This window comes from Nyctibius grandis, chromosome 6, assembly GCF_013368605.1.
Source record: "Nyctibius grandis isolate bNycGra1 chromosome 6, bNycGra1.pri, whole genome shotgun sequence".
NCBI lineage: Eukaryota > Metazoa > Chordata > Aves > Nyctibiiformes > Nyctibiidae > Nyctibius > Nyctibius grandis.
In genome coordinates, this window is record NC_090663.1 from 76,185,395 (window position 1) to 76,200,260 (window position 14,866).

The window sequence follows — 14,866 nt, forward strand, 5'->3', positions numbered from 1 at the left end:
CCCCCATCAAGTTTATTGTACTGTTGCCAAACAGTAATTCATTGGCATGCTGTCTCCACCTAATTTGTAGGTAATCAGCAAAACTGCTCGGTGGAACAGACATCATGATCTTTGTTCCATATAAAACGAGGGATTTTAAAAAGGGAGTTAGAACTCAGGCATCACATGTAGGATTCAGAGCAAACATATATGCTTAGCATCATTTTAACTATCAAATAGTATCCTGACTGCCTCCATCTGCTTTTTCAAAATGTGTGTCTTGTGTCATCTGTCAACTCTGCAATGATTTCTTGAATATTCTAAGCCTTCTACCTATTTATGCAACTGAATCCCACATGGCACCAAGCTCATAACCTACCAACTATCAGCTGAACCTCTAAGACGTGTGCATTTGATCCATAGCATACAGGCGTTACTTAGAATCTCATCTACAATAAAAGATTATCATCATATATTTTCCAAAGGATGAGAGCAACCCCAAAACCTGAACCTTCAAATCTAAAAAATATTAAGTCTGAAACACATTAAAAGTTCCATCCTCAGTTTTGTTTTTTTTCAGGAAATAAAATTTTGCTTCACAGAAGCTTGCTTGAAGACCTACAGTAAATCTTCTATGTAAATCTGGTAAGTCACTAGAAAGAACTGCTGTCTTTGAAACTGAAGGATAGCTCATATGCTACTTAGCAAGTCTATCTTATAAACCTGCATCAGGATCTCTCATTACAGTTAATCTTGCAGTTGCACGCATAGATGACATTGGCTTCCGCAGTGCTTTACAAGCTTCACGGTACTATATACCATTTTACTAAAAAGGGCACATTCCTAACACTTGACAAGGAAAGAGCCCCCCTGCACAAGATTGCTCAATACGAACATTCTGTTTTCCCTCAAGCACATTTTCTTAATCAATCATGGCATATATAATCATTATATAAAAACAAATATGCTCACACCACCTCCCCTCTAAATGCTGATGTATTGCAAATAAGCTTGACAGAAGTCTCAGAGCATCAAGAAGAATGATATTCTTAGAAATTTCATTACAGCTGGCCCTCCAACAGAGGGGGAACGTCCCTTGGCAGGGGGGTGCTTATTTGGAAAAGCATGGACTCTGAAGCAGAAGATATCCTTTTGGCTTGGCACCAGTCAGGCAGAGCCAGAGCCACCCACCTTGGCTGTGGTTCAGAGATGCGTGACACTGCTAGGAGTGCTGCACCGGTGAGGGGGGTCAAGGGGATGGCAGCGCAGGGACGTGTGTCTCGTGGTCATGGGCAAACCTACAGCATTTTGGCTGAGAAATTAAGTTTACTGACGTGAAAGCAGATGAAGAACGTCCAAACCCAAAATGAGATGTTACACCTCTGTCATACTAATAACAGAGTCCATCATCAGGGGATAAATGGTGGGCTGGGACCTACATTGTACAAATGCAAACAACTATTTGGTCAGGGCAAGACACAATTTCTGTGGTAAAGTTACCGAATCTTCACTGAAGCATCTGTCTGAGAGATCAAGAGTCCAGAACAGCAATTCATCTCTGCCTGGTTGTCAATGTGATTGCTTTCACCTACCTCACTCCAGACAGCAGGGCTTACCTCTCTGCTGATAACAGGACCCCCAAGCTCTTCCAGGAGCCCTGCTCACAGCCAGGAACATCTAAGTCACTCCCCAGCCATATTTTGTGCCAGTTATTTGTACCCAGGTATCTCCCCAACACAAATATTCATATGCTAAAAGGAAGCAACCTCCATCTGAGTTTAAGAGATGTCTGCATATTGCCACCTCTCAACTATGTCTATATCACACAGAGGGGAAAAAAAAGAGGGGGGATGTTTCTCCCTCCCTCCCCATCTTATAGGAAACAGAAATAAGTGGTGTTACGCTACAAAGGCAAGAGCTTTTTCTCTGCCTAGCCACTGCTGTTCCCCCCTTGCAGCATATGGTCTTGTTTAGTTTCTTTCTCTCCTAGCAGTGAACTAATAAACAAGAGGTAGGCCTCTGCCTTTTCACCAAGGGAAAAAAGAGAAACGTACTTCTAACAAAAGGTAGACACTTGTCTTGGTGCCAAGAAAAAGTGTTCATGCCCCATTAAACAGAAGGTAGATTCCTGTCTCTCTGGTTCTTTCTGTTGCCTCAGATTGTTAAACAGAGCAAGGGCACTCCTGCTTCCAAGCACCTGCATTTAATTGCAGCTTATTGCATTCCCCACAGGGAGGCAGGAACAGCTGCAAGGGAACACTGTACTGATGCAAGAGCAGAAAATGCTGCTTTTTTTTTTTTCCCTGACCAGGAAATGTGCTCTTTCCTACAAAAAGCACGCTACTCTAGAGAGAAATCATCAGGAAAAACAACTAGTACTGCTTGGTTTCTTTCATTTCTTTGTTTTCTTTCATTTATCTTTGTTCAAAAAAGTTAATAAACCACTATTATAAAATAATTAAAAAAATTATCAAGACTCTATAAAGAATCTATTTAAAACTTACTTTTCAAGAAAAATAATGTTTTTGGCTGAGCAACCTGCTTGTTTGTTAATTGAAAGTTTTTCCACAAAGCCTTGGCAGGTCATCAAGATTTAAATTTAAGTGAATATAATTCAATAAAATTAATGCATAAACTAAGTTTAGGACTATCTTCTAAAGAAAAATGGAAAAATAACGATTTCTCCCCATCCTGCATGGTATTTAATTGCTTATTTATGAAGACTGTGTAATGAAACTCTGGGAAAGCACGTAGATTTTTCCCTGCACAACAGCTACATTCAGTCCCTCTTTCTTTCCAGAATTTGTTTCATTTATTTGTCTTCTGAATAGAATATTTTAATAACTCCCTCCATACACAGAGGGGTTTTTTTTCCTGCTATTTTTGCTGGATTTTTCCTTGGTCCCTTTTAGAAACTACCTACTACGATGAAGAATGCTAAAAACACCTTACTAATTATACGAAGCCCAAAACCCACAGGCTGGCCAGCAGTTCTGGGAGATCTCTGTCAGCTGACAGAACAAGCAAATCTTCGTATGACAAGGAGGGCTGGTTTAAGAGCTCCTCCAAGTTAGGAGCCCATAGGAAATCCAGAAAACCTGTCCTCTGGTTTGATGAAAGTCAGCAGAAAGCAAGGCTCAGTGATGCAAGGAACTACCCATGCTCATTCTCACGCTGAAAAGCCATCAGGAAAACTCCTCCTTGCACATTAAGTTCCCAGGGCTCCCTTGCCTAACTAGGTCACCTCTACCAAAATCAAATGGAAACAATAATCCTAGGGTTTGGAAGCCCTCAAGCTTCCCAGCATGGCCACAACAGCTCTTTTAGATTGCAAATGTTTTCCAGGTCCCAAGATTTAAAAGAAAAATTTGCTTTCTCTATATCATCTTCTGTACCCAGAGGCAGCACAATAAAGAGCATAGTCACAGCATCGCACTCTGCCTAGGCCTCCTAATACAATAGAAGGTAAAGAATAATTTTTGTTTCTTCGCATACCACTCTACTGCCTTATTGAATTAAAAAGTTGCAGTCTTTCTTTTCCCCCCCCCCCAAGTACTAAAGAAATAGAATATTTAACCTCCCGTCTGTTTTCCCAAAATAAAAAGAATAAAAATGGAAATGTTTTCTTATGCTCTTTGAAGTTCATTGGATTTAAGCAGACTGTAATATCGAGGTTTGGTTAGCTGCATGCACTGCATGCTTCCTGTAATTCCAACTCACTTATTTATTTATTTTAGACAACTAGAATAGACTTGCTTTTAGTCTAAACTATAGACTAAAAAAGTCAATAAAAAAAAGCCAATTTGACAGCCTCAGTGGTTGAAGCCTTTGACAGAATAGGCACAAGTCAAAGCAGCATTCTTTCCCTATCTTGCTTGTTTGCATCAGCCTCAACTTGGAGATATCTCTTTCTGATTCAAGAGCAGCTCAGCATTAGTAATCCTTCTAGCCTTTGCCTTAGGTCTTGCAACAACAGGGAATTTTCAAACTGGCGGAGTGAGGTTTCCACTTAGAAGACAGAATACACTACTACACATGCAGGTTAAGCAAAGGAGAATACAGATGTGCCATGCACAGTGCTCCAGTCACAAATGCTGGGAATTAAGATACCTCAGGGAATCCATCTCCTCCTCTTTCTCCTCTACTACCCTTCAGTCTCAACTGTGTAGGAAAAGAGCTGAGAAGGGGGTGACTGCTGCTTGTGTTCCCCCCCGATCCATAACTACCTTGCAGATGAAGAATAGAAACCACAGAATTACCCTAAACATGAGAACAGTACCTCTTTTCCACCTGTCTGTGTGCATATCTGAAACTACATCAGTTCAGGAAGGTCTATTTCCTCATCTCTGCAGAGGCACGGTGATGAGCCTGCCCAGTTCCCCTGGCTAACCTTGTTGTGTGCCTGCACATCCTGGCTCAGTTTGCTCTGATCTCTGCCTCCTCACACTCCTTCGCTCCCTAGCTGAAAGGGGTTGCTCCAGAGATCAGAAGTGCAAGCATGATGGCCCAGATAATTTTCTGCAGTGGAAGAAATCTTCTACAGGACTGAAATGACTAGAGCTTCCACAGTTTGTTTCTTTCCTCACAAGAACTTTCTAAGGATTTAGTTGAGAGGCAGTCATCAGTATTTCACAGTCTCTGGTAACAAGCAAACATGGATGCTGGATAATAGGGACCAGCACTTGAGGAAACTTAGAAAACTTTGGAAAGCAGCAAGGAAACTGTAGATGAAGAGTACTGGTTAGTACTGGAAGAACATTGGTTAGTACTACCAAGTCTGAACTAAGATTTAATATTTCCTTCATTCACTGGACCTGCCCCAGGTTAATTCATTTTCTACTTGACCAAGCTTTGGTCTCTCAGTCACCTCCAGTGATGACAGGCCTCAGACCGTGACAGATGAAGTTGTTCTCAGCTGCTCAACACAGGCTGAGATCACATTTGCTTCCCGTATAAACATCCAAGAGTACTTTCTCACGTGTCCTCAAAAGGTAAGCTACTTTCTAGGTATTAGAGGGCAAGAACATGGATAGGAGCAGTTACCTCTGAAGCAGCTAACATTACATGTTCACACCTATGCTTTTTCTATATTAAAGTTCCTGAAGCCTCATTCATTTACTTGTTCATAACAGCCTTGATTGAGGTAATAACTCTCAACATTTTTAACAGCAAATTAGAAATTGGAGATATTCTCACATATAAGTCTGAACACAATTTGTCTTGAAACTTGAACAAAGATCATAACCGCTGGAATTCTGAAGTGGGCCATGCACATGCAAATGGTTTGTTTTGAAGATTTCCCAAGTAAAATAAATAAAATACAATAAAATACAGCATTCTAATGAGAATTTCATTTGCTATTAGGTCAACTTCTCCTACCTTTAGTACTGTACTGCAATAAATCACAAATATATAGATAATATTCTGTCATTTCATTTACCTGGCATCAAATACTGTTTTACTACATACCATATAACCTAAAGAGGATTCATGCAAGTCATTCAAAAGTCAGTCCTCTAGTAGACTAGGTTTTTATGTCTCCACCGAAAGCAGTTCAATACCTAGGAAAAAAAAAGATTCAATAACTGTTCTAAATGTACAGGTAATAAACCATTTGTCTGACTAGGTTTATATAATGTGATTATCTGAACATTTAATATTTAACTACCAATACAGTGCCATCATTTACTGTGACTATATCTCATCATCATCCTCAAAAGCAGGCACTAGAAGAAAATATACCACCGAACTAACAGGATTTCAGACAGGGATTTTATCTTAATTATCACAACCAAGAGAAAGAATCCTTACTTGCTACAACACTAGCTCAAAAGTAGAATATTCTCAGACTGCTGAGGGGCATCTGAGTTTAAGTAAAGCTATGGTATGAACACCTTATTTTGTAATTATCTACATAATGAGAACTGGATGAGAGTTCTACCAATTCCATTCATCACATTTGTATTCGTAATTGTAAGATGACACTTTGCATCTCTTTTCCTTACTTTCTATTTGTCACATTATTTTTCATATTGACAAGCCATGTCTTGTCAGATTCTATGAATATTATCTACACACTGGTTACACACATTGACAATTTTAAATAATTATTCATAAATCATGCTCTCTGCTGTTAGTCAACTAGTCTCTTTTGTTCCCAACTTCTTCCCAGTATCCATGGCTCAGGTGTCTAAACCCTTGAGATTACCTGAGGCTAAGAAAACGCACGTTTATTTGGCACTCAAGCAAGAACAGCACATTCTGCTAATGTACGTTGAGGGCTGCAGCTCTATACCCATGACTTTTTTTTAGTCAGAATTAAATGAAATTGTGTATATGCACACATTATTAAAATACAACATTTAGCATTTATCCAAGATCTAATTGCCTGTACACTAAATGGAGTTTTTATTGCTCCCTGTAATAGGATATCTAGATAACTATTTTAGTTTGTTTGTACGCCCGCCAATATAGAAGTTGACATAATTCAATCTTTCAGATTCAAAGCAACCAAGATGATTAAATTACTTGCATATTATTATATCTTGACAGAAACTCTGTCTCCAAGATATCATTCATTGTGAGTTTTTTTCTTGTTTGTTTTTAAGAACATTGAGTTGAAGCAGAAAACAGATAAAGCAAATCTTTAATCTACATAAAAGTAGGGAAATCTACAGGATTTCTAGCACGTATGAAAAATGAATGGCAAGTCAGGAAACAAGGGATGGATTTCTTGGCTACCACAGAGGACAAAGGAAAAGCAGCATGTGCACGTACGCTTTTTTGACAAACACAACTACACCCTGATTAAAAACACGTTAATTTTAAAAATGTTTCATGTTACTAGACAACATACACATGAGACTTTCAGGGACTTTTAAACTTATTTGAAAGTTTTTCTGATTATACTGTATTTTAAGGTTTTACCAAAGCTAGTCACATTTGAATGCAGCTACCAATTCATGTATTTCTTGTAAACATGAACTGCTAAAACACTTGTATTACTGTCTCTTTAAAAAGTTGTTACCAAAAAAAGGAAGACAAACACCCTGTGTACATTAAATGATGCACCCAAGGGAAGCACATGCATAGGAGAAATTCCAAGGACTGGCAGTAAGTGTATGTTTACCTACCAGCATTGTACCAGAATATCTTGCAAGCAACACAAGAATCTTTGTTTATGCAGGGAAATAAACACACCTGTGCTTCTGTGAAAAGCTGAATACCTTTAGAGATATACCATTGTATCACCTCTGAATCCTCAGTGCTTTTAATCCCTTATTCCAGTTCCTCTCTACAAGTCTCCTGAAAACCACAGTAAGTCTTGACCAAGCATGAGTGATAATCCTACTCTCTCAGACTGTCCTAGAATCTAACGTGAAAAAATGTAAAATCTAATCAGCTGAAACCAAAGAGATCTGTCACGTGTTGTTTACCAACTAAGGACTGTAAACCACTCTGCCTCTCATCCACCCCTTCTTCTGTACCCTTGTACCTCACTTTATCTTGTGTGTTGCTTTTCTTGGAGATCAGTATCCTAGCCCTGGATTCTGATATACTGACATGCATCAGACAATAATTTAACTTCTCTTTTAGGGGCTGTCTGGGACTTCAGGTATTCAGGTTTGCTTCCTCATATGCAGCTGTCCACTTATAGACACTTCTTCCCCTCTGATGCCTGCAATATCAGCGGTCCAGCTGATGCGTGTAAAAATCATCCAGAAGTACCTAATGCTACTCTTTGGATACCTGCACTTCACACCATCAATATTCAAACCCCGAAAAGGATGAGGAGTTTACCTAAATGGCGGCGGGGGGATTAACGTACAGCACGTGGTCTACCTAGCAGAGGTGCTCGTATATTCTCTTACTTTAGTTAATAGGAATAGCCAGACCTGAATATGAAATAAAAGAAACTATCTTCAGTGAGAAGTATCAAATGTGCCTGGCACTCCTGGAAAAAAATCCAACAGAAAAACTAGCTATAAAAAATAGTATCATCTACAAACAAAAGAAACTCTTCATTGGCTTCTCTCCACAGCCAGAAGCTGATGAGCACAAAGGAGCCTGAAGAATCCACAGTGTGTTTAATACACATCCTTAACAGTCATACTAAAACCCAATATAATACATTTTTAGCTGACTAGGATAGAATCACTCTTCCTTCTTGTGGAGTCAGGGCACTCAGTTCACAAGCTGGCTGAACCTTGCTTACCTTTCATACATCATCCGGAAAACACAGACAACTTTAAAGAAGATTCATCTCTCTCCTCCTTACCCACCCCATCATTACTTTATAGAAGGCATTATCTTATTACAGAGATCTGTGTAATTTCCCAAATGTGGTACTTATCAGTAGTGCTATGCACAGTTTCAGAATTGTAGGTAGCAAATCTGAAGAGACTAAAGCAAATCTACAGTCTTCCCTCTTAAACTTCACACAACCTGATTTACACAACCCATTCAGCTGAGCCTTTGCTTACACATCTATGCTTTTTATTGAATGTATATTCATAAAACTTCCTTATTTTACATGCTCATTTTCATTTTAAAAATATGGTAAAATGTTAAAAAGCCAAAGTTTTAGACAGATTTTTCAATGTGTGAACAGCTGTACTTGCAAACTCACATCCATGAAAAACACCTCGAAACTCCTCAGAGAACCCAAACCTTGGGCTACCTTTCTAAATAAAAGGGTAAAACAAAACAAAACCATTAACAGGTACAAATCCAGTGACCAATAAATTAAATTCACAGAACTGTCTTCCTCTGGAGATTAGTGCTTTCACTGATGTTTCACAGATATTTTAGCAATAATCCCTTTACAAAGGAACGCAGATTCATTTTTACAGATAACGTATCCTCCAAGAGTCTCAGCCTGAGGTTGTCTTTTCAGAAGCCAAAGATTGGTATTTCAGCTTTCTTCAACAAAAGTAAGACCAACAGCTGACAGTGATTAGCAACTACCTTCATTTATACAGTTGCTAAGATAAGCATGTTTTAGCTGCAATAAGTTACTGTATCATGTGCCTTACACTTTCATTGGCATTTTCCCTTTTCTTCATATTGGCTGCAGTCTGTCTGCCTTTTCTTTCATTTTATTCCCTACCTCTTCCATCTGTTGGCTCTTTTATCTCCATCTAACTAACGAAGATTTCCCCACTTCATTTTAAAAGCTTCAGCTATGACAGTTCTACGTGCTTATTTAAATCACTTTTTATTTGTACCTATTCTGACTTTGCTGTGCAAGGACTTGGGACTAGAACTAGTCAAGAATTTATTTCATAAAACAGGCCTCCTTTAAAAAATATTTTCATCAGCTCAGAATAATTAATGGATTAACATAAGGTTCAGAAAAAATGAATTTTCAAATAGGAATAATATTGTTTAGCTGTGTTTCTGTTAAATTAGTTTCCTAACAACATCAGACTATTCACAATGTTTGGATTTATTATAGAAGAACGAGGTTTAAAGCAACACATAAGTTGCTCATTTATTGCATATCACTCACCCTAAAAGTCAGCCCATTCTGCTTTCCTCATGTGCTAGTTAAGTAAAGACATCGGCTGTATCGGTAGGGCCCGTTTTAGCAAGCCTATACAGAAGATCTAGCTCAAACATATACAGCACAAGCAAATTTAAGAAATTATATTTAGGAAATATATTGTGCTACCTCTGTTATGAGGGAACTGCATTGCTTTTAATGTAAAGGAAGAAGCGATGCTAAAACATGTATTAAGGAAGATTAGCTACATTATTTTTTCTAACAGCAAAATAAAAATGCCCATTTATATTTAGAAACACAACTAACCCATATGTATTCTCTACACATAATTAGCACTAAATTTAGATAGACTACTCACAGGTGCATTTGGTCACTTAATAGATTTCTTCCTTTCTTTACTAAGAGTATTTTTTACGTGAAAAGAATTTAAGTCAGACTGAAAACACAGTCTATCATATAATTCATTCTCGTATTCCACATGTTTTGAGCATAACATCAAAATACCTATTTCTTTCACAAAGGTCCTTCGCATTTTATGGCTTCCCTCTCTTTTTTATATTTTAGTATATCAAATCTTAGTGATTGGTTGCTTTGTTCTCAGTCCCAGTGGGCCTGTTATCTGTAATTAAATATAAGCCGCCTTGATATTAGTAGTGCGCTGATGGATTGTTGCTTACCTACCAGGCAGCACTTAGAGAAATGGAGGTCCTTGAAAGCAAACAGCATCAGAGCATAAATCAGCTAGAATGAAGACAGGAGTGAATATAGATTTTGTGGTAAGAACGCTCAGGAGATTGTTCTTCGAAGCCCACAGATTGGAGATTACATCCGTATTGATTTATCATCAGACATTTATTGATCATTGGCTAAATGACTGTACAGATAAACATATGTATCTTTCCCTTCTGCCACCAGACCTAACCTTACTGACTATGCAAAACTAAAAGCATAACCCTCTCAAACCTAAAATGTTGACTAAATGCCGCATGAAGGTTTGCACAGTACAAGGCATCTGAAACAGAACACAAAAAGCCACCCTACCTACCACTCCCGAAAGAACAAAGAAAAACCCAATTAAAAATATTCTAGATTTATTTTCAGCCTTTTAAATACTTCTATGACTGCCCCTGCAATTCTGAAATCCCTTTGCTACATTTCTTGTAACAGAAACACATTTAAAAAAAAAGAAAAAAACCCCACAAATCCACAGCTACTTACAATTTGCAAACTACAGGGCATTGCTATGAAGAATAGATATCATAGATGACAGGCAGCTTGCCTGATGAGTAGGAGCTGTCAGCAAATTCCTAAATTTATTTTCAGTTAGTCTTATCAATTCACACTCCGTAGTATCATAAAAAAGATCCTATATTCTAGGGAGCTGGGAGGTAGTTTACTATAGCTCAGTACAGAAACTTTTTTTTAAGTAGTTAAGGTCAGATTTTTTTCAGATAGAAACACTTGTTTCCACTTGCAATTTAAGTTGCACTTAGAATTCTTGTACTTACTCAAGAGTAACCAATACACAAGCAAAATTAATAATTACCTGACTATAAGCTTGCATAAGCCAAAATGAAGCAGAGAAGGAATATGTAAAAGAAAGAACCAGTTAAATACAAAGATGGAACCAGAAATCATGCAATGAACTGGCAGTCTAATTTTAACAAGCATATCAGTTTTGCTGTGGACATCAATAAAGGTTTCCACATGCTATTAAACAGAGAGGTTCATCTGAGCTCAACCTTTGCTAATAAAGACTTTCACATTCAGCACAGAAAATGATACGCAGATACTTAGCCCACCACCAATTACCAATGACCTGGATAGAGATCTTCCGTCAGTCGCCTCGTCCCCAGCAGTAAAACATTTGGTGAGGAGAGAGATCAGAAGCCTCTGCAACTTTGAGGCACTCTACCACCCCATCCCCTTCCAGAGGTGGTTGGTAGGAGTACCTGAACGTAATAATTTCTACTTCAGAAAAACAGGACAAACCCATTAAAAATGCTTTCTACTTCATACACAGTCTCTCTCCAAGAGTTTTTCTTTCTCACATCCCATGGTATTTTTTCCCAGATCACTGGGGAAGTCCTTCGAAACCTGTTGCTGGAAGAAAATCCCCTGCACTTCTCCGAGCCATCTGGCCTCCTGATCTTTCTCTCTCTAGCTGCTGCAGCTTGTAATTAGTCCCAGCTGAACTGGTAGTTAATCTCCTTTAGCAGTCAGAATCACATGGGGCATATACATCTCATTGCAGGGCATTGGCCAATATTTACAGATCAAAAGGAGTTTTCAATTATCTCCCTTTCCTTGTCTTCAGAATCCATATTAAGAAAATTGGCTTGGAAGTTCCGAGAGAGAAAGAGTATTCACCACATTTTATGATATAGTAGAAACAAAGGAAACACCTACGTTTATTATTAATTCAAAACTCAAATTAGCATACACTAGTTTTTTCACTGGAAAAAGAAATCATTAACTGTGAAGAAAAAATAAAGACTTATTTGCAAATAGAAAATATTGTTTTTGTAGAAAGTGATGTCAGAAGACAAAGGTTAGAATTTATTACTAGAAAGAAGACTTTAAATTAGGAAGTGTTAAGTCAAGAGAAATTGTGCTGAGCTAGAACTCTGAAAATATACCTAGTGATATTGAAGGTTACCTTAATGTATAATACACCGCTGGAACGAAAATACCCGGATTAACTATATTATCAGGAACACTTTGAGAGAACTGCAGAAAATGAAATACTGAAAAATAATGATTACTTTGGAACAGAAAAGCCTATTGCTAATATTTTATTTTATGAAAAAAAGCAAACTAATGAGACTATATAAAACTATATTTTCATTTCATGGTTATAGCTCCAGTGAAATGTCTAAACCAAAACAAATTTTGTTCATTATTGTTCATTATTTATGTTGTTATGAGAAACCAACAACAAAGTTGGCTTATAAGTGTTAATGCAAATTACTCTCACTGCATCCATATACCCATACTATTAGAAGTGTGGACAATTCATAATGAATAATGCAATTTTTTTTTCATATTTACTTCACCACCACCTTGGGGCTATAACATATAGCAATTTGAGTGAAAAAGGAGAAGGAAAAGAAAAAGGAGAGACGCAGTGCTGAGGGAGGGAACAGAAATGTAGACGTCAGTCATTCCCTGACTCGCAGCTACCGGGCTATGTTCATCCATATACCTCTCCTTTCTCCTTCCATTGTCCATAAGAGCATAATTTCAACAAAGCAGAGGTAGAAGGTACATCCACTGGATGCATTTCAGAATAACAGGCTGAGGAGTGTTTCCAGATGCCTACCTCCATGAGTGAAATCTCAGCTCCGGGTCACAGGCAGGGGAAGTGCCTGTGCTCGGGGGTCAGAAGCAGCCGCCCCTCTCTGCCCTGCCCTGTGCTCGCCCTTGGCTGCCTCTCCCTGCGTTCTCCTTGGAGGGGTCACCATCAGCCGTTAATGGGGAGACCTGGCCTGCTTCCCTAATTCTAGGCACGGATATCTTCTTATGGCACGTACATATTTTGGATACTTTGAGTTGAATTTCACATTATTTATGGTGATCCTGGTATAACTACAGTGATCTATGGTATAGACTTACAAACTCTTGGGTGCCCCACTAGGAACCTCGGGGGAGCTAATTCCCAGCAATTCTCAGGCTGGCAATACCCACTCTCTGCAGAAGCAGAAAGAGTGAAACACATCAAGTGCCTTGAAAAGCAATGCTCTGCCATCACCTAGGATAGATGAGATCTGTTTTTTTTTGGTGGCTGGCACACAGCCTTCCTTCACTGAGAGGTTCAAATACCACCATCGCTCAGAGGTGTCTGAATTAATATCTCTAGATTGATGCTGTGAGTCCTCAGTTCTCACTTGGGTCGGTATGACACAGCACTGTCTCAGGCATACCTGCATACTCCACAGTGTATTGAGACTCACGTGCCCATAACTGTATCTAAAAAAACCCAGAAAACCTCAATTTTATTTTAAATGTTGCTAGTGAGGCCCGCAAAGAATAACATAACACTACACATGGCACAGAAGGGCGTTTGATGAAAATACTGATTGGCAGCCATGTGTCCCTGGTTCTGCTCCTGATTTTGCAGCTGACCTGCAGTGCAAGACTAAATGATAAGGTAACTGAAACTTGCTTTTCTTTTGAAAGCACTTGGAGATGGATGGAGGAACAGCAAAATGTACACTTTGAGAGCAAAAAACACTCAAGCGTGAAGCTGGGCACAAAAGGCCGCAGTCTGATGCAATGCCTTCCTGAATAAGATCTTCCTATCATTTCTTCATCCCTCTAAATAACTATAATAAACATAATGTAATTCTTCTACAGAACATTACATTTGATGATACCATTTAGTACTGTAATTTCTGTGAAGATCTGAATAGAATCTTGTCAATTTTGGCTTTGACAAAATGAGGCTAATAACTATCAGTCAATCAATTCTGCTCAGGTTTTCTAAAAAAAAAAAAAAAAAAAAAGTACTATAGACATATATTACAAATAGGTACAAATATTAGTAAGCAGGTATTAGTAAGCCAAAAAGATTTTACTGTGAAGGTCTCATAAGCACAACATAAAAACCAGCTATACCTGAGAATGTTTTTCACACTGGGGAAAAATGTTTATGTTCTAAGCACTGTTCTGCTCTTTTACAGTCAAGTTTATACCTTATGTGCTACCATGTGGCTAAGTAGTTTTCTCAGTGTTAATTTCTTAGTCTTCTTTCTTATTTGAATGGTAACAGCTGGGAATGGTAGCATATTATAAACTGCCAATCTCTTAGGAAGCTGCAGTTACAACCATTAAGTAAACATCAGTTATTAAAATTAAGTCTTCAACATGCTGAGAAGCCTGTGTTTTTATTTCGATTACAAGTAAATGTGTTAAAAACGAGGATGGTGTGCCCCTTTCCTGCTTAATCCTCCTGTTAATTGTAAAATGCACTGTTTATAGTAGTTCAAGCTATCCATCCCATTATGACTATCAGAACAGTTTGTTGTTACAAAGACACACATCCGGACAAAAGACCTTTTTTTGTAAGATATCTTTTCTATGCTACTAACATTCCACATGATTTACATTGCAATACTGTTTTATATAAATGCCTGTATTCCTTTTAATGATGAAATGATTTGGAGTTGGCATGGAGAGAGGGAGATACATGTAGATATCTTTGGGGAGGGAAAAGCCATACTAATTGTAGAAACTATATTTAAGACTTTGATAAAGTTAATGATTAATGAAATACACAAAGCAGGAATAGGAGCTGGATGTGACTGAAACATAATAAAGAAAATATAAGGAAGAAAGCCACATTTAGGTGGACGAACTACAGAAGGACATCGCTAAATTAGG